The sequence below is a fragment of the Eutrema salsugineum genome, unplaced genomic scaffold (genome assembly GCF_000478725.1).
Source record: "Eutrema salsugineum unplaced genomic scaffold, Eutsalg1_0 scaffold_12, whole genome shotgun sequence".
NCBI lineage: Eukaryota > Viridiplantae > Streptophyta > Magnoliopsida > Brassicales > Brassicaceae > Eutrema > Eutrema salsugineum.
This window is the reverse complement of record NW_006256895.1, coordinates 4044843-4069712: the sequence shown is the minus strand read 5'-3', so window position 1 is coordinate 4069712 and position 24870 is coordinate 4044843. Positions and strand designations below refer to the sequence as shown.

The window sequence follows — 24870 nt, the reverse complement described above, 5'->3', positions numbered from 1 at the left end:
TAAAATAAATATTAATAATCATAACAATTATATGTCATTTTATCACCTAGTAATGATTCTGATGAGGTTCTTTCTATTATTGATTTTCATAATTATTAGATTATAATTATAACAAAACATGACATATATATTCAACTAAATTAGCGGTGGTAAATATGACCGTTATTTTTCAAAACATTGCAAACACTACTATTGGTTTTCGTAACGGTGGTTTCCAATTTAAAATAGTACCCATTTGTTACTCGTAATCAGATTATATTCATTGTTAAGAATAACTGCATCTATTTTTGAAAAAAATGTCTTCTTGCACGATGATTTCTGATTTAGGTATAGCATCTGATCGATCTTCTATCTGTGTTCAAGTCATCAAGAGTGTCGAGAAAAGCCTAGGTGTTCACGGTATTCAGCGATCGTTTATATTTGCAGACGAACATGTAAGTATAACTTCAAAAATAACATACTGTCTGAATCTTAATATATTACTGTCTGAATCTTAATATATTATCAATACCATTATTATTTTTTAACTGAAAATCTAGGGTGATCGAATACGTGCATCGATTCTGAATCGTTTAGTAGACCATTATGAAGGCATGATGTGTGATAAAGATTGGTACTTCATTGGTAACTTCAAAATTACTCCACACATGGGAACTTCGAGGATTACAGTCAATGGTCTCCATATCTGTATCGATGAGGATACTCATGTTGAGAAGACATCGCCTAAATCAGATGACCAGTTGTATTCATTTGCTAATTTTAGAAGTATCCTTGACGAATCTCTGATGGAAAACATAGACGTTGGTATGTTTTCTTAGTATTTTATTATACTCAATTAGATTAATTAATACTCTACTTAATTATATGAATATATTGCTTTATGCTAGTTGATTTGATCGGAGGTATTATTAAAGTTTGTCAATTGGAACGTCAAGACCAATTTTGGATCGGAAATCAGAGAATCAACTCAAGTGTTCTAAAATTTACAATTAGAGATTTCGAGTAAGAATCCATTGATACAAAGACTAATACATATATAAATCTTTACTATCATATTCTCGATGTTAAGGAAAATGATATATTAATTCTGATTTTTAGGGGTGTCGACATCAATTGCATAGCGTGGGGAAGAGATGCTGAACATTTTGAGTCCTTATGGAAAAATACTCCTTGTCGCAAAATCGTTTTCTGTGTATTGAGATTTTGGGAGATGTGTCGATATGGAGGTTATTTCTCATTCTATCGACCAACCATATATCAATTTATATTTATATCAATTGTAGCTAATACAATTTTCTATATTGTACAGATGAAATATGTGTTTGTTCTGGTCGAGAATTCTCTGAAATATTGTTCGATCCACCAATTCCTGAAGTCGAAAATTCTCATTTTATGTAAGCATTGTTCACCGTTATCATCTTGTAAATTTACTAAACAAAATTGTTGAATATTCGACTCATTATTTATCTTGTTCTTGCAGGCTTGACTACACAGATGATTTTAACAACATTAAAGATGACTACTTTTTTGATCACTCACCTATTTTCCCTAGTCATTGAATCTACCTATTTCATCTGATGTTTTCATTTATTTTGTTTGACAATTCTATTTGACTTTTTTCTCATTATTTTGAATTTTAAAACCCTTTAATTAGATGAACGAATTATTATACGTAATAAAATTAGAAAATATTAAGATAACACATTAACAATATGATTGATATTGAAAACATTATTAATTACTAATAAATTTAATAGATCAGGGCAATAACCGAGATATTCATAAATTATAGGACTAACCTCTTGATCATTCAAGACCATCACAATTTATCTGTTAAAGGAAGAGTCGAATTTTGGTTACAACACAGAATTTTTTAGCCCATAAGATGTATACAAATTTTGGGCTCAGATGATATATAATTTAAATGTAACATAATAAATCGTTTATATCAAACAGATTTAGAATCAAATCAGTTATTATATATGTTATTGACATACTTTTTAATAATCCAACACGCGGTATTTTTTGACAGAACATTATTAAGAATAATGACATATGCCTGATTATCCATTCCTTTATTTTATTTACACGCCAATTGATTAAGACACAATCGTTTATCGTTTACATGCGGTTTAGGCATTAATATTATATATATAATAAAAAATGTTAAGTTTATTGTATATTGGAGATATACATCTACAAAATATTATAGATATACATATATCAAAAACTATAGATATCCATCTATAAATCTTTCAGAAGTTTTCAGATATTTTTTCAAAAACGCAATGAATACTTAGCCCTTTGAGTAGACTATAGTTTACAAATCAACTTTTCAAATCACCATACATCACCAAAAAAAAAAAAACACTTCAAAACCATTGATATACAAATTTATTCTAAACACTAAAGACAATGTAACGATATCATTCATAACATTCATAATATAAATAAGACATAATCATTCATAACATTCATAATATAAATAAGACATAATGAAATATGCATAGAGTCTAACCGAAATAGTAGATTAAACAACAACCGATATCATTTAATAAGTATCATAATATAATAGTTTTACAAACATTAAAAAGAAAGATAAGGAATTGACATTCCATCGATGGTACATTAGTTAAGGCGGTATCGCCTACAAAAAAAAAACGAAATCGATATGTTAGATCAATATATCTAAAAATCAACTCACAAAATATGTCAATAAAGAAAAAATAAATTTAATACTTACTTAGCCCTGAAATCGTCAATCTCGTCATCAACAGGATTACACAGGAAATCAGAGCAAGGAGGGTAAGAGCATAGGACAACTGAATTCTTATCAACACCTATCATTAATTTTATGAATCAGAATTAGAAGAATGCAAGATTAGCTATTCTAAAATACTAAAAAAGAGGAATAAAAACCTACCTTGACCATTAGTCATCTTCCAAAACCTCAGCACAAATACCACTGATTCACTTTGATTACGCTGATAAACACTATGTAGATTCTTAGCCAAATTCCCACGGGCGATACATGGCAATACACAATCTCTCCTAATTGATTAAAATAGAACAAAAAGGTTCTTCCAATTTAGATGTCATAAAACCAAAACGATACATTGTTTTTTTTTTTGCATAAACAAACGACATATGGATATAAACTCATAGATCTTACCCTGCATCAAGAAGTTTGAATCGAACATATGTTGCATTGTCCTCATAAGCATCGCTGTTGATCTCACAGAGATCACCCATCTTCAACACGGTTCCCATTACATCTATATCGAATACAAAAAAAAAAGTGATATTAACAAAACGATATATTATACTAAAATTGTCACAAAACTAACAGATGGTTACCAATATTACCAATCAAAAACTCAAAATCTAATCTGCGAGTCACGATGTCAAAGAAGCGTGTGCAATTGAGATGCAAGTGTAAATTATGGGTTATTGGAGAGATAGGAATCACGACCGTATGAGATCCGAAAATAAACCGATGCCTGTTTACGGTTATGCATATCGAACCACTGGCCTTCTTAACAACGAATCGACGAACCCTAAACCAGTAACCTTGTTTAAGTACAGGTCCATGCAGAGCGATTTCATCGGGCATGACAGTTGCGCCGATACGATGACCCTAAGATCGATTTCGCATAAATTCAAGTGTAAAATCCAAAAAAAAAAATTGCTTTTAAAAACAACCCTATGAAATATATAAAGAAATAACAACTACATAACAAAATACCCGATCGTCAGCGAGAATCATCTCAATTGTATCACCAAAGAAATTTACATTCTTCCAGAGTCGAACAACTTGCACATGAACTTCACCACCGGTGGTGTAATAATCTAACCTAGAGATATCAACAACATGAGACATTTTTTTTTTCTCTGTCAAGAACACAAAAGGAAAAGTAAAAAAAAAAAAAAAGGAAAGAGAACACATATATATACGCGTTACATTCTAGACAGTTATTTCCTTTTTCAACCCAATAAACTTATAAAAACATACAACATTGAATATATCTAATTAAAATAAAGATTAATTTATTTATAGGTTTTATTTTAAATGACAACAATTGTCTGTCAAAGGCGTCTTTTCATCCGTTAATGTACTTTTTCGAGACATTAGCAGCATGCAATATGAGAAAATAAAATCTAATTGCATCTGGTGTACTAAGCATACACGCAACCAAGATAGGCGAGCATACCGAGTCAAAAATAATAAAAAAAAATACATCAAGCTAGTGAACGTAATTTTCCTGGACAATGTTTTTATAAAGCCAAAGAAACAGATGGGGAGAAGGGTTACTTTGTTGTTTATTTTTAACAATGTATATGAGAAAATGGGGATATATATAACACCCAAATAACGGTTATGGAAAGTGTCGCGTGAATCAGTGCATTTTACGTATTTTCCAAAAGAAAAATGTTCTATTTTTGGAAAGTTGCAATTTATGATGAATATTCTAGATAGATTATTGGTTAACACAATTTATTTGTTAAAGGAAGAGTCGAATTTTGGTTATAACACGACATTTCTTGACCCAAAACAGTATTGTAAATACAAAAAAAAATTTCTAAAAAAACTAATAATATATATGGATTATCGATTTTGAATCATTCTAATCGGCCCAAACCATTAGACATCATCTGTACCGACCCATATAATCTCTCTCTAATCCTGAAATTTCAATAACAAAATCATGTAGATCTAAATATACATATTTTTTTTTTTCATAAGTCAATTTAAACAACACATCGAAACATACTTACCTATTGCGCAAGGTAAGTATTTCAGTCTTTCATAAAACCCAGAAAAACCAAAAACATTCAAAAAATTCAGAAAACACAAAAATTGTAGGATGAGAAAACAAGAAAACGAGAGAAACCAGGAGTTTCCGAATGCATTTTCCGCGGCCGCGATCATTTCAGCCACGGCCGGCCCATCATTCACCGCGATCCACACACCTCGCCCGCGGCCAAGCCTATCTCCACCGCGGCCGTGCACGTCTCACCCGCGGCCGGCCATGGTTTGGTTCCCAGGCGAGTTTTCCCTGTTTCCCGTAAACCGGAACTTCAATTTCCCGTTTTATTCCGGGACTTAACCGGGAAGTTCCCAAAGCATAATACCCGTGTTATACACGCCAGGTAAGTCTTCTAAACTTTTTAAAATAAAATTTTCTTAGGAAAAACACCTTTTGAAAAGAAAAAGAGAAATTAAAAGATCAAAAAGGTCTTTGTCTTCATCTTCCCCGACAAGCTTGGAGATCTTGAGAAAAAGACAGATTTCAAACTTGACAAATCCTTTCCAAATTTTTGAACATATCTCACTCTCTTTCCAAGGAGATTTCAAATCTGTCATCACATAACACTTTCATCAAGGTATGAGCTCAAATTTCTCACTTTTTCTTAAGAAGTCAGATTTAGGGTTTTCTTAAATAAGTAGAAATTCACCTTAGGATGATTGGAGATTGTCTTTGAACTTAAGACTAGACTACTGGGTGGTTTTAATTGCATGATTAAACACTTAGACCATGGAGATTTGAAATTTTTGAAAATTTTGAGATCTAGAACTTGAACAAATCAAAATTTGGAGATCTGTTTGATTCAGCTTAGCAGATCCAGATTGTTTGGTACTTGTTGATAGAAAATCAGATTAGATTACATATCAGTGAGCATAAACATCATCTTGATTTAGAAATCTCATATGTTGGACATCAATATATCGAACTTGACCAGATATTTCCAGATTTTGCAATATGGGATGAATTAACAGTTTGTTTGTCATGAGAATGTGTTTGTGATATCTCTATAAACACCTTATTCATAAAAATCGATACCAAAGCATCTTGATTCTTTCTTTGTCTCGAGAGTTTCGTTTTTGCTGGTCATGGATCTCTCTCAAGTTTGACTGATTCGAACCAAGATGAGTTCTCATGCGAAAAAGCCCCATTCGCAGGAGACATATGACGCATTGAACGAGACACAACTGAGGGATGATGAACCTCTATCCACCTTCATTGCCGTGCAAAGAAAAATCTTTTCAGGAGAGATTGAGCGAGCCTCCACTCAGCTATCTTTCCCTCGGAAAGTCAAGTCTTCCTCTAGGCCGAAAGTGAATTTTGTTGCATTGACCCAGACATCAACTACTTGGCGCAGCTTGAGAAGCTGAAGATCGAGCTAACTCAAGCAATTGACTAGTGAACTCTTGAGATGCTTGGAATCAGAGAAGATGTGATATGGTATCTTGATAGGCTTGGAATGAGATCATTCATGGAGCAGAATTTTTAGACCTATGAGAACCACACCAAGGAGTTCCTTGCATCAGGAACTTTGAGCTACAAGAAGAGAGCTACTCCTAGAGCTCTAGATGGCACATTCTCCTTCTCTATTGGAGGTCACCCCTACTCTCTTACCATCTTAGAGTTATGTGATGCTTTGAAGTTGCCTTATTGTGATGAGATTGCATTGGAGAAGGATCCAGATGAGGATCTTTTGAAACTGATGGGTTATGGAGTTTATGACAAAGAAAGGTCCAAGGCATCATTACTTTCTCATCCTGCTGTCCGCTATGTGCAGAAACTACTAGCACACACTGTGTTTTCGCGAGCTAACCAAGTGAATGTCCTTAAGCCAGAGTTGGTGTCCCTACAGTTACCATTCGCAGATCACCCCAGGTTTCCTTGTTTTGCTTGTATCATTGCAAGGAACTTAGTGAAGTTTAAGCATGAGATGCTTACATCTGATTGTCAAGACTACTCACCAGCTTTTGGGAGCATCATTACTTCGCTTATGATAGCAGCAGAAGTTGAATTTTCAGCTGAGACACCTCTTAGAGATGATTGGTTTGATCTTTCTCAGTTCTCTAGATATAGGACTATCACTAGGCCTAAGATGGACCCAATTAGATTTGCTTACAAGTTCTGCACTACCGAGTACAGGGTCGTTCTACCATCGGATTCAATGCCCCGTCTCCGAGATGGTTCAGACCTAGGATGGAAACCAGAGACTAGCGACTTCCTACCATCTTTGCCACTCTTACCTCTGACCATGAAGCAATTTCTGGCTGAAAAAGCCAAGAGAGAGAGATAGCTGCAAACAGCAGGAGACTTCAGCCTGCACCATCTTCATCCAGAGCCAGTTCTTCTCAGATTAGAGCATCCACTAGGAGTGATGCAGACTTTGAAGCTTTGAAGAAGAAGCTTGACCAGCAAGAGAAGATCAACAAGCGCATGAAGAGGCTACTGAAGAACCGCCGGTTTGATGATGACTCCTCTGCCACAGAGACAGATGACAGCCATGAGACATAGGCGCCTATCCATCACCACATCATACCCACAGTTCTATCACTATTTTTCTTTTCTTTTGTTTTAGACTCTTTTGCTTTTATTTCACCATCTTCTCACCAAATTTTTCACACTGGGGACAATGTGATTTAAGTTTGGGAGAGGATGTTTATCTGTACTAATCTATTTTTCTTTGTTTCTTATCTTTTTCTGCAATTTTTAAAATTTTTCTATGCTTATTAAAAGACTTTGAGTATTTTTCAGGAATGTTTGACACAAAACTATGATGAGTAAGACCCATGTGCTTCTAGACTTTTCATGCTAGTTTCTTTTGTGATTAGTACTAGACTAGGCGGTAGCTAGAGTACTTGCACTACCAACTCCCACCAGAGGATTTCTACTCATGGAGACTCTTTCTGACAGGATAGACTAGCGCATTTCACTTGAACATAATCTTGACATCTAATTTTTTCATCATTGGTTTTAGCAGGCATCATGATACACATCTAGGACATCTTCACCTTATTGTTACCACTCTTTGTTGTCCTAGATGGCCAGTTCATCTTTAGCTGGTACCACACCCTTTACGCAAACCTTTATGTTTAAACCTCATGCATTCTCTCTTTAGTTTATATTGACAGATATGTGCAAAAACGCCAGAGAGAGAGGAGCGACATGGTTTTCAGTCACTCAAGAAGAGGACTGAAGAAATTTGGGAAAGTGGAGCATCAAGAATCTATCAAAGCAGAATGGTGCCTCACAAAGCTTGAATTTAAAGGTAAATTTCGTGCTTCCTAAGACTCTATATCCAAAGGCATTTTCCCCTTTAAACAAAAAAATTCGAAAAAATGAAAGTAAAGGAAAAACAAAAAGCCTAAAAGAGTCTAGGTTGGCCTAAATTATCTGAAGCAAGGACTACAAGTATTCAATTGTGAGCATTGGTTTTAAAACCTAGACAAAAATCTAAGTTTGGGGGAGTAATGATGAGAACCTGAAGAAAGGAGATCAAGAATCTTAAAGCAAGAAGAATGTGACTGGAAACTGTGGATATCAACAGCTCCACCATCTCTGCTATTTTGCATAATGTCTTGTCTATCCAGAAAAGGTAACCCTAAACACTAAAAACCTCACCTTCTAAACAGCCATTTTGAATACCTAGTCTTGATTGCCTTGCTGAACCCCTCTTGATGAGAACCACTAGAACTTATAAATGAATGTTAAGAGCTAGTTGACTGGAGGAGGGGTTTAAGTGTGTAGCTTTTCGCATGACGGATCAACGGACTAGTTATGCTTGTGCTTTTGCGAGAATTTATAGACTATCCTTGATTTGAGCATAATGACTAACTCTGGTTTAGAAGCATGATCTCTGAGATTTTGTTAGTTCCTGCGATTTTCAAACCTCTTTTCCAGATTCAGATCTTTGGTTTTGTTTGAGGACAAACAAAGGTTTAAGTCTAGGGGAGTTGATAACACCTGATTTTGACCACTTTTATGGATCACTTTCAGTATCTTATGCAGGTGTTTTTAATCAGTTTTAAAGGTTTTCTAAGTGTTTTCTATCTTTTGTAGTTTTAAAAGGATTTTCAGGAAACTTGGGACTTTGGAGTGCATTTTGGAGCAAAAGTACATTTTTGGATAAATTCAGGCCGTCCGAAGTTAGGCAACCAATGAAGACTTTCTCACCGTCCGATCACCCCCAAATTTGGAGACATAATAGAGGAGACAACCATATTTCCGACACACTTGGAATCAAAGCATTCCAACGGTTAGATCTCCAGATAGCATCCATGCACTGAAGGCCAATCAATACAAGCCCAGTCAAGCACAAGTGCTTTCACCCGCGGCCAGCCTTCTTCCCACCGCGGCTCAGGAGGTTCCACCCCCGGTGGACCTATGTCCGAACCTCAGGAGCCCAACTAAGGCCCAAGACACTTCCTGCACCCAATTTACAAGCCCTAGACGCCCAAAACTTGGAGAAACACTATAAATACTCATTTTTAGGTCTTTTGTAAGAGAGCCTCTTTCTTCTCTTTGAGAGAGAACTCATTTGTAGTTTTAGGTTTTCTTTTTATGCATTTTTAGAAGCTCTACATCGCCACTCTGTCTTCAATAAGATAAGGTTTTCTGCTACTTTGTTTCTTTTACTTTTCTTCTTCTTAGTTCTAAACCGATGATGATGTCTACCTCAGCCATATCTGAGTAGTCACCTAGTTGGGTGAAAGGGTAATCCAAAGGGACCCCATGTTCGAATGACATCTAGGTTTTTAGGAAAATAATTTCGATTTTTAACATGATTCTCCCATTCATCCAAATCTCAAAGCGGTAATTCTGGATTGATCACCCATAATCCGATCCTAGGTTTAATCCGAGCCACGAAAGTGTTGTATCTGGGTTGCCTGAACTGGATCTTATGGACGTCATTGTCGTAGGAGACGAAAGCTACCTATGGAGGATACGTAAGCAGAGATGGATTCCGATCTACAAAGAATGACCTTGTTCTGGCATGAGAGCGAGAGTTAATTGCCATGAACAAGTGATTAGATGATTAAGGTGATGAGAGTTGGCTAATCTTACATATCGAACCACTGGCCTTCTTAACAACGAATCGACGAACCCTAAACCAGTAACCTTGTTTAAGTACAGGTCCATGCAGAGCGATTTCATCGGGCATGACAGTTGCGCCGATACGATGACCCTAAGATCGATTTCGCATAAATTCAAGTGTAAAATCCAAAAAAAAAAAATTGCTTTTAAAAACAACCCTATGAAATATATAAAGAAATAACAACTACATAACAAAATACCCGATCGTCAGCGAGAATCATCTCAATTGTATCACCAAAGAAATTTACATTCTTCCAGAGTCGAACAACTTGCACATGAACTTCACCACCGGTGGTGTAATAATCTAACCTAGAGATATCAACAACATGAGACATTTTTTTTTTCTCTGTCAAGAACACAAAAGGAAAAGTAAAAAAAAAAAAAAAAGGAAAGAGAACACATATATATACGCGTTACATTCTAGACAGTTATTTCCTTTTTCAACCCAATAAACTTATAAAAACATACAACATTGAATATATCTAATTAAAATAAAGATTAATTTATTTATAGGTTTTATTTTAAATGACAACAATTGTCTGTCAAAGGCGTCTTTTCATCCGTTAATGTACTTTTTCGAGACATTAGCAGCATGCAATATGAGAAAATAAAATCTAATTGCATCTGGTGTACTAAGCATACACGCAACCAAGATAGGCGAGCATACCGAGTCAAAAATAATAAAAAAATACAATAGTTTCTTCAGTATTCGATCCCTAAGTACTACTGCGTTTTTTGTGCACTTGCAGCTTGTCTTGGGTAAAACTTGTGTTGTCCACTGCACTCACATCAAGTTTTTGGCGCCGTTGCCGGGGATCTGTCGCTGTTGACTTGACTTCTTAAAATAATTTCAATCCTAAACCTCAAGATTTTTGAGTTCTGCTGGAGATTTTCTAACTCCTCTTTTTATCTTTGCTTTCTTTGCTCACAGTTGCATGAAAACTAGAAAAAATCCTGACGACATCGTATTGCCCTTAGACGAGATTGACAAATACGAAAGACCACTTAGGAAACTCAGATGAAGAACGCTCAAGATGGCCAATCCTAATGCCCATCAGGAAGACCTTTTAAACCGTGATCAGGAGGATCACATTGGAGACGATGACCGTAATTCAATTCATGGTGATGACCTAGATGCTGCCCATGAAGAAGATGGACAGCCACAACCTGATGAAGAGGGAAACCACGTCCCTCTAAATCCTGCTCAAGCCGTATTTTGACCACTTTTATGGATCATTTTGAAATACTTTTTCTATGTTTTTTATTGCTTTCAAAATATTTTTATTACGTTTTTCTAGTATTTGTAGTTCCAAGACTCTTTTCAGGAAACTTTGGGAAAAGCTTAACAAAATGGATAGAATACCAGATTTTCAGCTCAGAGTCAAACCGTCAGAAGTTCACCCCCGATTGAAGGCCTTCTCACCGTCTGATCCAGCTAAAATTTGGAGATCTCAAAGATGGAACGATCAGCTTTCCAGCACACTTTACAGCTTGGCAATCCAACGTTTCAATCAAAAGTTACGCGAAGTGCAAGATGTCCTGTAAACCAGCCGGCAAGCATTTCCACCCGCGGCCAACAGCCATTTCACCACGGTCAGAGGCTACCCAACCACGGCCAAGCATCCATTCTTCGCGGCCATACATTTCCCGATAGCAGCTAGCTAACTCCGATCTAGAAGGCCCATTTATAAAGAACAAAATGATTCTCTCATTTGGAGAAACCCTAAGTGACGCCCAGAGATGTCTTGAGCACTATAAATACATGTTTTAGAAACCTTAATTCGTATCACATCATATGCTCTTATGGTTTTAGAATACTTTTTAAGTTTTAGCTTTTAAGGAGAGATAAATTTATCTCTTGAACCCTTGTTCTTTCTTTTTCAATTTTGATTATTGCTCTACTTTTTATTACTATGTTTTTGATTTCGTTCATCATCAATAGTTTTATTGTTAGGTCAAAGGGATTTTTGATGGGGATACATATATTCGATGAGGATTCCATGAGCTATTGAAGCCGAATCTTAGAACTTTTTCTTCTGAATTTACTTTTAATACATGAGAGTAGCGTCATGAACTACAATCTGATCCCGATGCTTGGTGACACGAAAGTGTTCATTTGGTGTCAGATCTAGTTTGGGAGAGCAAAACAAACATAGGAGTGGAAACTTACTTATGGGCGATTTGTGAATGCTGACGAGTCTTAAACATAATGCATCTTTTCTCTTCCAGGGCCAGAGTGGAAACCTACTGGTCAGGGTTGAGAGAGACAGTTGTCTATGATCACGACAGTGGCGTATTCATACGTCCGTGACTCTAGTTCGAAAAGTTTTAGCTGAGATCTTATCAAATTTACTCTTTAGCAATGTTTTGAATCGTTCATACCCCAAAGAAAACTTCCCTGAAACCCAGCGCCTTGTTTTCTATAGATTTACATCGATTTTATTTCAAACTTTAATTAATCATTTTCATACTCTTAATCATTTTCATCTAAGCAATTAGGTTTAGCTGTTTTTTTCTCGTTTTTAGTCGATTTCATTAAGTTTAATTATTAGGTCATTTTAATTCCCGTATTTTCTCGTTAACATTAGTTTTAATGTCATTTAGGGTAAAACTTGACAACCCTCATGCAGACACGCATCAAGTTTTTGGCGCCGTTGCCGGGGAAGTCAACCGTTTTCTCTATAACAAATTTTTCTGCATATTTCCATTTTTCGGTTCTTTTTGTTTTCATTCCCTAAGCAATGGACCCTATAAATCGAAATCCCTATCTTTCTTGCGGTTTTGCCTGTTATCTTGCATTCTCCAGATTCATCAGATAACCCGAAACACTTTAACTCCACCACTTAAACAGCCCTTAATGCCAAACACCATCTACTCTTGATGATGTCTTTAATAAGAATTCACTTTTGCACTTAATGAATGTAGAGAGCTAGTTGACTGGAATCAAGATTTAGATTGTTTAAGTTTTGCATGACGGAAAAAGTGGACTAGTATCTTTTGTGTATTGGTGAGAATTTTCTAGACTAAGTTGTGGATTGATGCACGATCTTTGGTCCTAGTTTAGGAGTTCATGTCTCTGACATTTGTGCATTTCCTATTTTTGTTTTCACTTAACCAGATTAGACTTTTGCTTTGTTTGGGGACAAACAAATGTTTAAGTCTGGGGGAGTTGATAACACCGTATTTTGACCACTTTTATGGATCATTTTGAAATACTTTTTCTATGTTTTTTATTGTTTTCAAGTACTTTTATTACGTTTTTCTAGTATTTGTAGTTCCAAGACTCTTTTCAGGAAACTTAGGAAAAACTTAACAAAATTGATAGAAGACCAGATTTTCAGCTCAGAGTCAAACTGTTAGAAGTTCACCCCCGATTGAAGGCATTCTCACCGTCTGATCCAGCTCAAATTTGTAGATCGTAAAAATGGAACTATAAGCTTTCCAGCACACTTTACAGCTTGGCAATCCAACAGTTCAATCAAAAGCTACAGGAATAGCAAGATGTCCAGTAAATCAGTCGGCAAGCATTTCCACCTGCGGTCAACAGCCATTTCACCACGGTCAGAAGCCCAAAATGATTCTCTCATTTGGAAAAACCCTAAGTGACGGCCAGAGATTTCTTGAGCACTATAAATACATGTTTTAAGAACCTTAATTCGTACCACATCATATGCTCTGATTGTTTTAGAATACTTTTTAAGTTTTAGCTTTTAGGGAGAGAGAGATTTATCTCTTGAACCCTTGTTCTTTCTTTTTCAATTTCGATTATTGCTCTACTTTTCATTACTAAGTTTTTGATTTCGTTCATCATGTCTGAGTAGTTTTATTATTGGGTCAAAGGGATTTTCGATGGGGATACATATGTTCGATGATGATTCCATGAGCTATTGAAGCCGAATCTTAGAACTTTTTCTTCTGAATTTACTTTTAATGCATGAGAGTAGTATCATGAACTACAATCTGATCCAGATGCTTGGTGACATGAAAGTGTTCATCCGGTGTCAGATCTAGTTTGGGAGAGCAAAACAAACATAGGAGTGGAAACCTACCTACGGGCGACTTGTGAATGCTGACGAGTCTTAAACATAATGCATCTTTTCTATTCCAGGGCCAGAGTGGAAACCTACTGGTCAGGGTTGAGAGAGATAGTTGTCTATGATCACGACAGTGGCGTATTCATACGTCCATGACTCTAGTTCGAAAAGTTTTAGCTAAGATCTTATCAAATTTACTCTTTAGAAATGTTTTGAATCGTTCATACCCCAGAGAAAACTTCCCTGAAACCCAGCGCCTTGTTTTCTATAGATTTACATCGATTTTATTTCAAGCTTTAATTCATCATTTTCATACTCTTAATCATTTTCATCTAAGCAATTAGGTTTAGCTGTTTTTTTCTCGTTTTTAGTCGATTTCATTAAGTTTAATTATTAGGTCATTTTAATTCCCGTATTTTCTCGTTAACATTAGTTTTTACGTTTTAAAGACACCACCAAAACACTTACAAAAATCGCCTGGTTCTAGACTTCCTTACATTATATTTCTTTCGAAGGCTTTTGCAAGAAAGATCCTCCTTCCCTATGGATTTGATCCCTAAGTACTACAATCTATCAGCTGTGCACTTGCGGCTATGGATTTCATTTAGGGTAAAACTTTACAACCCTCACGCAGACATGCATCACTAGGGCAAACAGAAGAAAGAATAAGCAGAAAAATAAAAAGTTATGGTGTTTATGAGTTTGGTTTACTTCCTATGGTGTTTTGGCAGAAACTCGACTTCAACCTCCTGGGTTTAGACCTCAAGCGACTAATTCCTTCCCCGACAACGACGCCAAAAACTTGATGGGTGCGGGCCTAGGGTTGTCGTTTTTACAAGCCCATTGGTCCTGAAGTTTTAAATTTATAAAACCCTAGTGTCTGTAAGTGCACAGATGTACGTTGTAGGACTTAGGGTGTCGATCCACAGAGAAGATGTCTAATCTGCAAGAAACAACAAACTTGGAAAGTAAGCAAAGTCATAAACTCATTGAGATTTTGGGCTTTTGGTTAAAAATCCTAAACTAAACCTAATCTAATATTTACGGGAAATAATATGCAATGCAAATGAATTGTTAAAAGAATATCTCAAGGATGTCGACTCAAACTATACAATCTAAACTCATAGGTGGCGATCTAGACTTCTCTGGTTTACTATAATCGATGTCAAAGCATTTCCAATTAGCCTCCGAACGATTTATCTTCATCTATTTCCGGGATGTGCATGGAACTAGAATAGACATGTGTATGATTAACCAACTCTCGCCATCTTAATCAACTAATCAATCAAATCTGACAATTAACTCTTGCTCTCATGCCAGAGATAAGATCATGCATTAACTATTGAATTCGTTTGCTCACGTCTTCTCTACAGGTAGCTCTTGACTCCTGTAGCGACTATGTTCTTCTGAAGCTAGGTACGGATGATCTGATACAGCACTCTCGTGGCTCTGATCGATCCTAGGCTCAGAGAATATGTCATGAATCTACTCTCATGCAATATGAACAACTTAGAAGAGATGAGTGATGTCGTATCAACTGCGTGAGGGAACAAGTTTTACCCTTAACAAAACAAATGAAAGCCGCAAGTGCACAGCTAATCAGTTGTAGTATTTAGGGATCGAATCCACAGAGATTTGTGTTCCTGGTATTCTTCTACGGTTTTTAACTTTATGTCTAGACTAAATTGGTTTTAAAGGTTGGTTGTTTGTTTTGCGAATTAAACTAAAAACAAAGAAAGAAAATAAATCTATCCTAAAAAGCAAGTAAGAAAATCGAATGAAATGCAATTAGAATAAGCAAAATATAGAATGAAAGACTAATAAGGCAAGTGAAATATCGCATGAAAGGTAAATTAAGCAAGTAAAATATCGAACTAAGGGAATTGAAATGCAGGTCTAAGAAAGCAATAAAAATCGATGGAGTTGTAACTTATGGCTAAAAACGCTGAGCTTTTGGGAACTCTAAGGGATCATAATCAGTTTTAACACTAGGGTAAATAGATTGGGATTGACGGATATTGATATATGGGTTCTAGAGCTAGAGTACGGCGGTATGACTACATCACTGTCGTGATCATAACCAACTGTTTCTCGCAACCCTAACCAGTAGGTTTCCACTCTGGCCCTGGAAGGGAGAGAACGCAAGAGCTGCACAAGACTCGTCAATACTCACGATCTCGCCGCAGGTAAGTTTCCAATCCTACGGAAAAATCGCATGTTTCATTTTAGGGCTGATACTTAATGAAAACTTTCGCTACACTAACTATCTAAATCAGATACTAGGTGATCAATCAAGCATACATGCATTAAGAACAAGAATAAACAGAGAACAGGTCGAAATCCCAGATCTATAAACCTAGATGTCTTAATCGATTATGAGAGCCCCTTTCGGGAACCCTAAGCCCAACTCGGAATCTACTCAGACATGGCTGAGGTCGACATCATCATCGGTTTTAATAAAAGTAATGAAAACCAGTAAAGAAAAGAGATAAAGAAAGCTTCTCTATTGAAGAACTCGGACTTGAACAATCTTCTACAAAAATCTCATAAAACGGCTAAAGGAAAAGGGTTTCTGTAAAGTATGAATGGTGGTGTCTAAAAACGACCTAAATGACATGCATTTATAGTCTCCAATACTCCATGGTCTCTAGGGTTCCGGAATTGAGGCTGAGAATGACTTTGGGCTTCAGATAAGTGGGCTTTAAGTCGGAGCTTAATTGCCGCGGTCTGGAGTGTTGTGACCGCGGGGATTAGCTGGTTGGCCGCGGTCGGGAAGCTTCTGACCGCGGGAAATAGGTTGATCACCGCGGTCGCGTGACTTGCTGGCCGACTTCGAGTGGCTCCGGGGCTAATGGAATATCTTGAGATCCAACCGTTGGAATGTCTCCAAACCAAGTGCATTTGAAAGCTGGTTGATTCTTTTATAAGTTTTCCAATTTTGAGGGTGATCAGACGGTGAGAAGGTCTTCGTCTCTCCATGAGAGTTCTGACGGTCTGCATTTATCCAAAAGAGTCCTTTTGTTCCATTTTGTGCCTCTTTATCCCAAATTACCTGAAAAGTTTTTTAAAATCCAGAAACATAGAAATCCTTTGAAAACCTTTGAAAATGGAGTAAAAACACCTGTAAAAGATATTAAAGTGATCCATAAAAATGGTCAAAATCCGGTGATAAAGTCTTCATTTGAGCCTGAACTTCTGACGGTCTGACTCTGAGCTAAAAATGTGGATTTCTTCCATTTTGCCATTTTTTCCCTAAATTTTCTGAAAAGAGCCTTGAAACTACAAATATAGAGAAAACATATTAAAATTTCCTAAAACTGATTAAAACCTTTGAAAAAGCATTTGAAGTCAATAGTGAAAATGGGTACAAATACGGTGTTATCACAGTCAAGCAACCTAATGAACTAAGTTCTAGGTGATCAGTCCAGAATTAGCTTAAGAACAACCTATGGTGAAGAACTAACAAGATTGTGAACCCTAACTAATCAATAAATCAAACATCCAGTGAAAACCTTAATGAAAACCCTAAACCTAAAAAGCTAACTATTCAGACATGGATATTGAAACAACACACATGATTGCATATATTGCAAAATAAGATGAATAGATTAGACAATGGGGTTCGAAATCTTCTCTCTAAACGAACAGAGTTCAGACTTTTCTCCCCAGGCTCTCAAAATCGCAATAAGCCAAAAGCAAAAGATGTTTTCTTCACAAAATCTAAGGTATCGATATATGGAGGCTAAAAACCCTATTAAATACTTCAAAACACGTGCTGGGCTTCCTTGTAAATATTTGGAGACTTCTGGGCCCAAGAGTTTCTTCAAAACTTCGACAAAATCGAGTTTTCCTTATTTCTTCGATAAGTGTCGAGCGTCACTCTCCATGGTGTCGAGCGACACTAAAGCACATAATATATCCTTCACGAATTTGATCTCTGTTTAGCTCCAAAGTGCTCCAATATATCCAATTAAGCTCCAAACGTACCTAAAACCTGTAAAGACTCCAAAAGACTCAAAAAACAATAAAAAGACCCTATAAATAAGACCTATATCATGGTCAAAAACCATAAAAACCATGATATATCAACAAGTGACCGACCTTCATAGGTACCACTTCACATAGCACATGGTCGCTATACTTGCCTACACTAAACGGCACGGTTACTTGCTCAGCTATTCTTAACTCGGTGTCATCATTAAGCCACCTCAAGCGGTATGTCTTTGGGTGTGGAATCGTTTCAAGCCCTAGCTTGTCAACCATAAGCTTGCTGGCCACGTTAGTGCATGATCCTCCATCAATTATTAAACTACATATCTTGTTGTGCACGGTACATCTTGTGTGGAAAATATTTTTCCTCTGAACTGTCTCGGGATACGCTAGAGCACTCAGAGCCCTCCTGATCACCAACATCTCGCCAGTGTCTAGATAAGTTACCTCGGTATCACCCTCAGTGCCCTCCTCGTCCTCTTGTTCATTTTGAGACTCATAATCTCCGGTTAATTTTACTATCATGGTGCGCTGATAGGGACAATCTCTTGCCATATGCCATCGACCCTGACATTTAAAACATATGATATCTCTAGTTCTAGATGTGTTCAGATACTTACCTGTTTCTTGGCTATTACTCTTGAAAGTCTCGGCTGCCGGCTTTTGGTATTTGGAGTTGTTCTCCACTGCTTTGCCTTTGTCAATGACTTTAGGGGCTGGACGACTCTAGTTTTGGCTCGCTTTGGGTCGGTTTGTGGAGGTTGTCTTGCGTTTTATGTGCTGTTCAGCTTGGATGGCTAGATGCAAGAGCTCGGAAATGTCATGATGCGGTTGCCTCTCCACCTTTCTAGCTATGCGATCTTGAAGGCCATCAAGGAATTGATCCATGAGATTTTCCTCAATATCTTGTTGTTCCAGCTTATTTCGGAGTGTTTCAAACTCCTCAAAGTATTCCTCTACCGACTTGTTTCCCTGCACCAATTTGCGGAATCGTTTTTTCATACATCTTTCTTAGGTTGTATCTCATTGCGACCCAAGTGGTGATTTGCTTCATGATCGGTGAGTTTAGCTGCTGCCAACGCCACCTACCTCTGGTCGTTACACCCGTAGTACTCAAAGATGTACTCCATTCTTCTCTTCCATTCAAGGTAGGCATCAGGATCCACTTTTCCTGAAAAAGTGGGAGCTGTTAGTTTGACATCCATATTACCTTGCATGTTACCTTCATCGTCTTTATTACAGCCTCGGTTGACAGGATCTCGGAGCCGCTGGTGTGTTCTAATGTCGGGTGGATCTTGTCTCGGATGATTGTTAGGCAAGTTATCCTCCATCTCGTCCATATTCTCGTCTCCTGCTTGTTGTTGTTGCTGCTGTTGTTGAAGTGGAACTTGAACAGGTCGGACAGCTTCTCTTCTTGGCACCTCTAGTCGGCCAACTCTTTCCTCCATGTGCCCTAGTTGCGCGGCCATGTCTTGTCTCTTGGCGGCTATGGCTTGCAAGATGGTGTCTTGAGCCGGAATGCTTTGATCTTCCATGGTACTAGGACTTCAACAAAAAAACAATAGATCAAAGCAACTTGTATATTCAAAACTAATCAAAAACAAAGAGGCTAAAGCAAATCTGAATTCAAACTAGACTATATTTTGTTTTTGGGGCTTTTCTTCTAATGCAAACGAAATCAAGATGCACTAATAGTAAATTTTTTATGGATTTTCAGATTAGTTGAATGATTAACTACGGATCTAGACAAAAACTATATGGATTTCTTTTTTTTTAAAAAAAATTATTTAAGAGGATGCAAATAACAAAGCAATAAGAACTAAACAAGGGAAAGTGCTTCAGATTAGATAAAAACCTGGCGTAGGAGCGTTTAAGCTCTGATAATAGTTGATATAAGATCGAAGATATGATCTTATAATCCGATAGGGATGGTGTCAAGTAGCTGGCCTAACGGCTCTCTCTACTTAGACAAGATGATGGATCAATGTGGATAGAGAGATGGAGATTAAACAATTGGCCTAAACGCTCTCCTTGTTTAACCTAGTGAATGAGATGGTAGAATGTGAAAGATGGATCGATGCAACACACACACAACCGGTGATGGAGTTGTAACAGTCAAGAACTCTCAGAATCAAGGGGAAGCCGCACAAGATTTAAAGAACTCACAAGTAAGAAGAAAACTTCTAGTTTTATTGATATCAAAAGCAAATGTGAGGACTACAAATCCACATGTGGAACCTTATATAAATGGTTCGTCGGCTGGTGTCTTCTAGGGCAAATCAAAAGGAAAAATAGAAGAAAGGAAACTATTCCACGAGAGTTTTCTGTCTCTAAACTTAAGGCTAAAATAAAAAGAGAAAATAACTTAAGGACTCAAGTTTTAATTCCTGCAAAACAACAAAAAGGAAAACTCGTTATTCTTAATTCAAATTGAAAGACTTACCAGAAAATGGAAAGTTTGAGGCTCATCTGCGTCTTGTCTAAGTGATGTCATTTGGGAGTTGTGTGATGGAGAACAAAGTTGGGCCGAGATGAGTCTTTAAGAGAGGACAGGCTTTAATCTCCACATTATTCACGCGAGCTTGATCCTTGGAGATTTCTAGGTCTTCTGGACTTGTGATGCCGAGTGTGCTCATCTTCTTTCCAAGGTCTTCAATCTCTTGTTGTGCCATTAATCCTTCCACAGCTTCACCAAACTTCTCTCTAAGGGTTCTTGCACCGGATCTTGTTCTTTGTGGCTCATACATGGTGGGGAATTTGTTGTTGTTAAGCGGCTCTATGCTCATGTCCTCATCATGTTGGGTGAAAGATGAGATCTGGTTCCTTAACTTTGCTGTCCCAGAGGTGGAAAAGTACTTGAAAAAAAGGCTTGCTTGCATTGCTCCCAAGTCTGTATATAACCCTGAGGTAGATTCTTCTCCTATTGGCGTGCTTTATCTCCTAGACTGAAGGGGATGAGTCTGAGTTTAAAACCATCTTCAGAAACACCATTTATCTTGGTGAGGTTGCAAACCCTGTCAAAGTTGTCTAGATAATCTAAGAGATCCTCCACTGGAAGCCCATGAAACTTTGAGTTTTGCACCATGTTGAGGAGAGATGCTTTCACCTCAAAGTTGTTGTTTTCCACGGTTGGAGGTTGGATACCCTGTCTATTATGATGAGAATTGGCCCTGTCATTGGCCCAACAAAGATTGGATTCCTCACTTCATGCTGAGCTTGACGCATGGGTGGGTTAGGGTGGGCTTGATTCTGAGCAACACCTTGAGGTTGGTGATGCCTGTTCTGGTATTTGTTTACATGAGCCTGATGCTGATTCCTAGCAGCTTGTTTTGGTTGACCTGAGCATGATGCTCATTCCTTGCAGCTTGGTTTTGATTCAGATGAGCTTTCTGCTCATTCCTTGCTGCCATGTTCTGGTTAACATCAGCCTGATGCTCTGCTTGATCCCCTTGCTGATCCACACCCAGCCTCTGAAGATGTTCTGCTCTCTCTCTTGCTCTTCTACCTCTTCTATCAAGCAGATGAATGTTGTCAATGAAGGGCTCTGGTGGATCACAGCTTCTGCTTCTAGTTCTAGGTCTCAGGTTCATAAGCCTTAAACTCAAAGACAGAACTCAAATGGTTTACTCAGTAAAACAAAAGAAAAATGCTTGATCTCAAAATGTATTCAAAAACTAGTACTAGATGCACACACAAAGGCAACAACGCCAAATTGAATTCTTTTTCAGATTCTTGTGGGTTCAATTCTCCAATGTCTTTTCAGTATCTGAAGGTCAATCCAATGTGTGATGTCTAGATACCAGTTTATGTGAATGCAGTCCTAATCCAAGCTAACAAAATGATTTGGTTTTGTAATAAGTGATGAAATGAAACTAGACAAGATTAATGATAACACCGTATTTTGACCACTTTTATTGATCATAATTATATATTATGCATGTGTTTTAACTCTGTTTTCAATGGTTTTTAAAGCATTTTCAATGTTTTAGAGTTTCAAAAGACTTTTCAAGAAACTTGGGCAAAAGATATGCAATTTGGAAGAAATGAGCAATTTTGGATAAATGCAGACCGTCAGAAGTATGGCAAGCGATGAAGACTTTCTCACCGTCTGATCACCCCCAATATTTTCGACACCATAGAGGATCCAAGCAGCTTTCAAACACTTGGTTTGGAGACAATCCAACGGTTAGATCTTCATATACTCCCGATACAAGAATGACAGAAAATGCAGTTCCGGAAGAGAGCATGAGCCAGGACCGCGGCCAACACCTATTTTCCTGCGGGTAGAAGCACCGCGACCGCGGCCAGACAACGTTCACTTTCCACAAAACTTAATTAAAGCCCAGACCAATTCCTTTCGTTATTTTTGAAGCCCTAAGTGTCCAGGACCACTCCATAAGCTAAAAAATACCCTCTTTAGGTCATTCTAAAGAGAGGAGACCAATAGAGATCGATATAAACACATCCTTAGAGAGAGAGAGATTTCGTGTGGAACCCTAGAGGCCGCCGCCGCCGTCTCAGAAGAAGGAGCCGCCGCTGGAGGAAGCCATCGCGCCTCCATCTGCTTCTCCGTTCTTCGTTTTTCTTCCCTATCTTCTTTAATTTCCTGCAACTTTCAATACTCTATGATGCTTTGTTACAATATGTTTGAGTAGTTATCCAGTTGGGGTTTAAAGGGATTTTTCAAAGGGAATTTCGTGTGTCTTTGCTTATGAATCGATAAATTTAGGATTTATAATCTTCTAGATGTTCTTCTGTTGCCTTTGATTTTACTGTGTGATTCTTTGCTGGCCACTTAGAAGCCGATCTGATATGATATGTTGTAAAAGCTTTCATTGATTGTCTGAACTAGGGTGAAACGAGCAATGATTTTATAGGAGTGGAAACCTACGTGTATTTGAGTTGTGAAGGTTGATGAGTCTTGTTCTGCTATTGCATCTTCTCCCTTCCAGGATCAGAGTAGAAACCTACTGATCAGGGTTGCGAGAGATAGTTGTTTAGTGCTGCGAAATTAGGCTATTCTTACTTCCGTATCTCAAGTTCTAGAACATACGTAGTTGATTACCTTTATCACTTGCTTAAAATCGACATAGCTTAGTCCATGAATCCCTGTGATACCCTTGAGCCCCAACGTTTGTTTTCATCGTTTACAACCTTTGCTTCTTATTCCATTTTTCCTGCTTTCAATTCGCCTTAGATTTATTCGCTTATTACTTGCTTTCATTTGCTTTCATCGTTTACAACCTTTGCTTCTTATTCCATTTTTCCTGCTTTCAATTCGCCTTTGATTTATTCGCTTATTACTTGCTTTCATTTGCTTTCGTTTTTAATTGCTTTAACTTGTTTAGCTTTCTAGTTTAGACTTAGTGACAACCAAAACCCAAATTGTTTAGTTCTAATCTGATTTAAGCATTGTCGTGAATTCGTACTGAAACAACTAAGTCTTTATGGATCGATACCCTAAGTACTACAGTGCACTTGCAGACATTTAGGGGTTATAAATTTAAAACCTGAAGCTTAGTAAAACCGACCAACCCCGTTTACAATCGCATCAAGTTTTTGGCGCCGTTGCCGGGGACTTTGATTTGTTTCGTTGCGAATCCCAGCTTAATTCCATTAGAACACTTGTTTACTTTTACTTTTTCTTTTGAATTTTTCCGGTTTTTCGACAATGAGAGAACAGGAACATGTTCCCGGGACTCTTGGTGATCCACCATATCGTGTGGATGGTGATCCAAGCGACGATGACCTGACTGATGACGAGTTTGAAGAACCGATCTATGATGACAATGAGCTAGTCGGATCGGCAAAACATGAAGATGATGATGAACTAATTGGAAGTTTTCTCGAGAAATTTTTGGGAGATCGATGAGCTATTCAACCAGCCTTACGAGAGGATGGCAAAACCGAAATCAAGGTACCCTATATCCATTTAGATCAACAAAATCAAGTCCATGGTTACATATCCGAACACCCGATTGACCATATCGAGACGTTCGAAGAATTATGTGCAACCATTACAGCAAATGGGGATTACCACAAGTGTAGTCTTTTCCCATTCTCTTTGAGAGACAATGCCAGCAAATGACTAAAATCTTTGCAACCTGCTTCACTAAAAACGTGGGCAGCATATAGAACTGCTTTCCTAAATCGTTTTTATACTAGAAATCGTTCTAATCTCTTAAGGAACAAGATAAGAACTTTTAAACAAAAAGAAGATGAAGATCTTTTAGATACTTGGGAAAGATTTAGGAAATACCAAAGAGATTGTCCACACCATGGATATACCGACGAATACATGCTGGGTATCTTCTATTGAGGTATTACTCCAGAGTTACGACACTCTTTCGACACAGCAAGTAATGGAGACTTCTCAACTAGATCTGTAGAAGAAGCTTTTGTTTTCATCAACAACTTCGCAAACAACATCCGTAATCAAGCAACCTTTGGTAATTCTGCACTTCCTGAGAAGAAAGAAGAGATTTCAGAAGTTATGAAGTGTATCCATCACATAATGAGTCATATTGGATTGCAACAACCAAACAAGGTACACAATACGTGTAACTTTGACGGTTGGGACAACCCAACGGATTCTTATGATCATGAGATGATGAACACTGCAGAAGTCTATCAAATCCAAGATTTTCCATTTGTTTCTGATCGCTGCGGGTCCATTCATTCGGACCACGGCCAAGCAAGCTTTCACCGCGGTCGTGCTGTTTCTGACCGCGGCAAAGACTCATTTCACCGCGGTCATGTTCAACCTGACCGCGGGAAACCGTCTTCCGAGCTTGTCTGGAAACCACCTTCCGAACCTAACCTGGCTATTCAATCTAATCATATTCCATATTCTAGTTTTCTCTCTTTTGAAGCTGAAAATCTAAACAAAAGAATTCTAGAGCTTGAAAAATATAGGTCTGAACTAAAAGAGAAGCAGAAAGATTTCAATGAAA

General features: G+C 37.5%; 1 non-coding gene across 1 annotated transcript; it reads right to left on the bottom strand.

The window, feature by feature from the left end:
- Positions 1-24094: 24094 nt before the first annotated feature.
- On the bottom strand, positions 24095-24202 carry LOC112089602. The gene has a single exon (XR_002901234.1). It is a non-coding gene; the product is annotated as a small nucleolar RNA R71 (small nucleolar RNA).
- Positions 24203-24870: the final 668 nt, after the last annotated feature.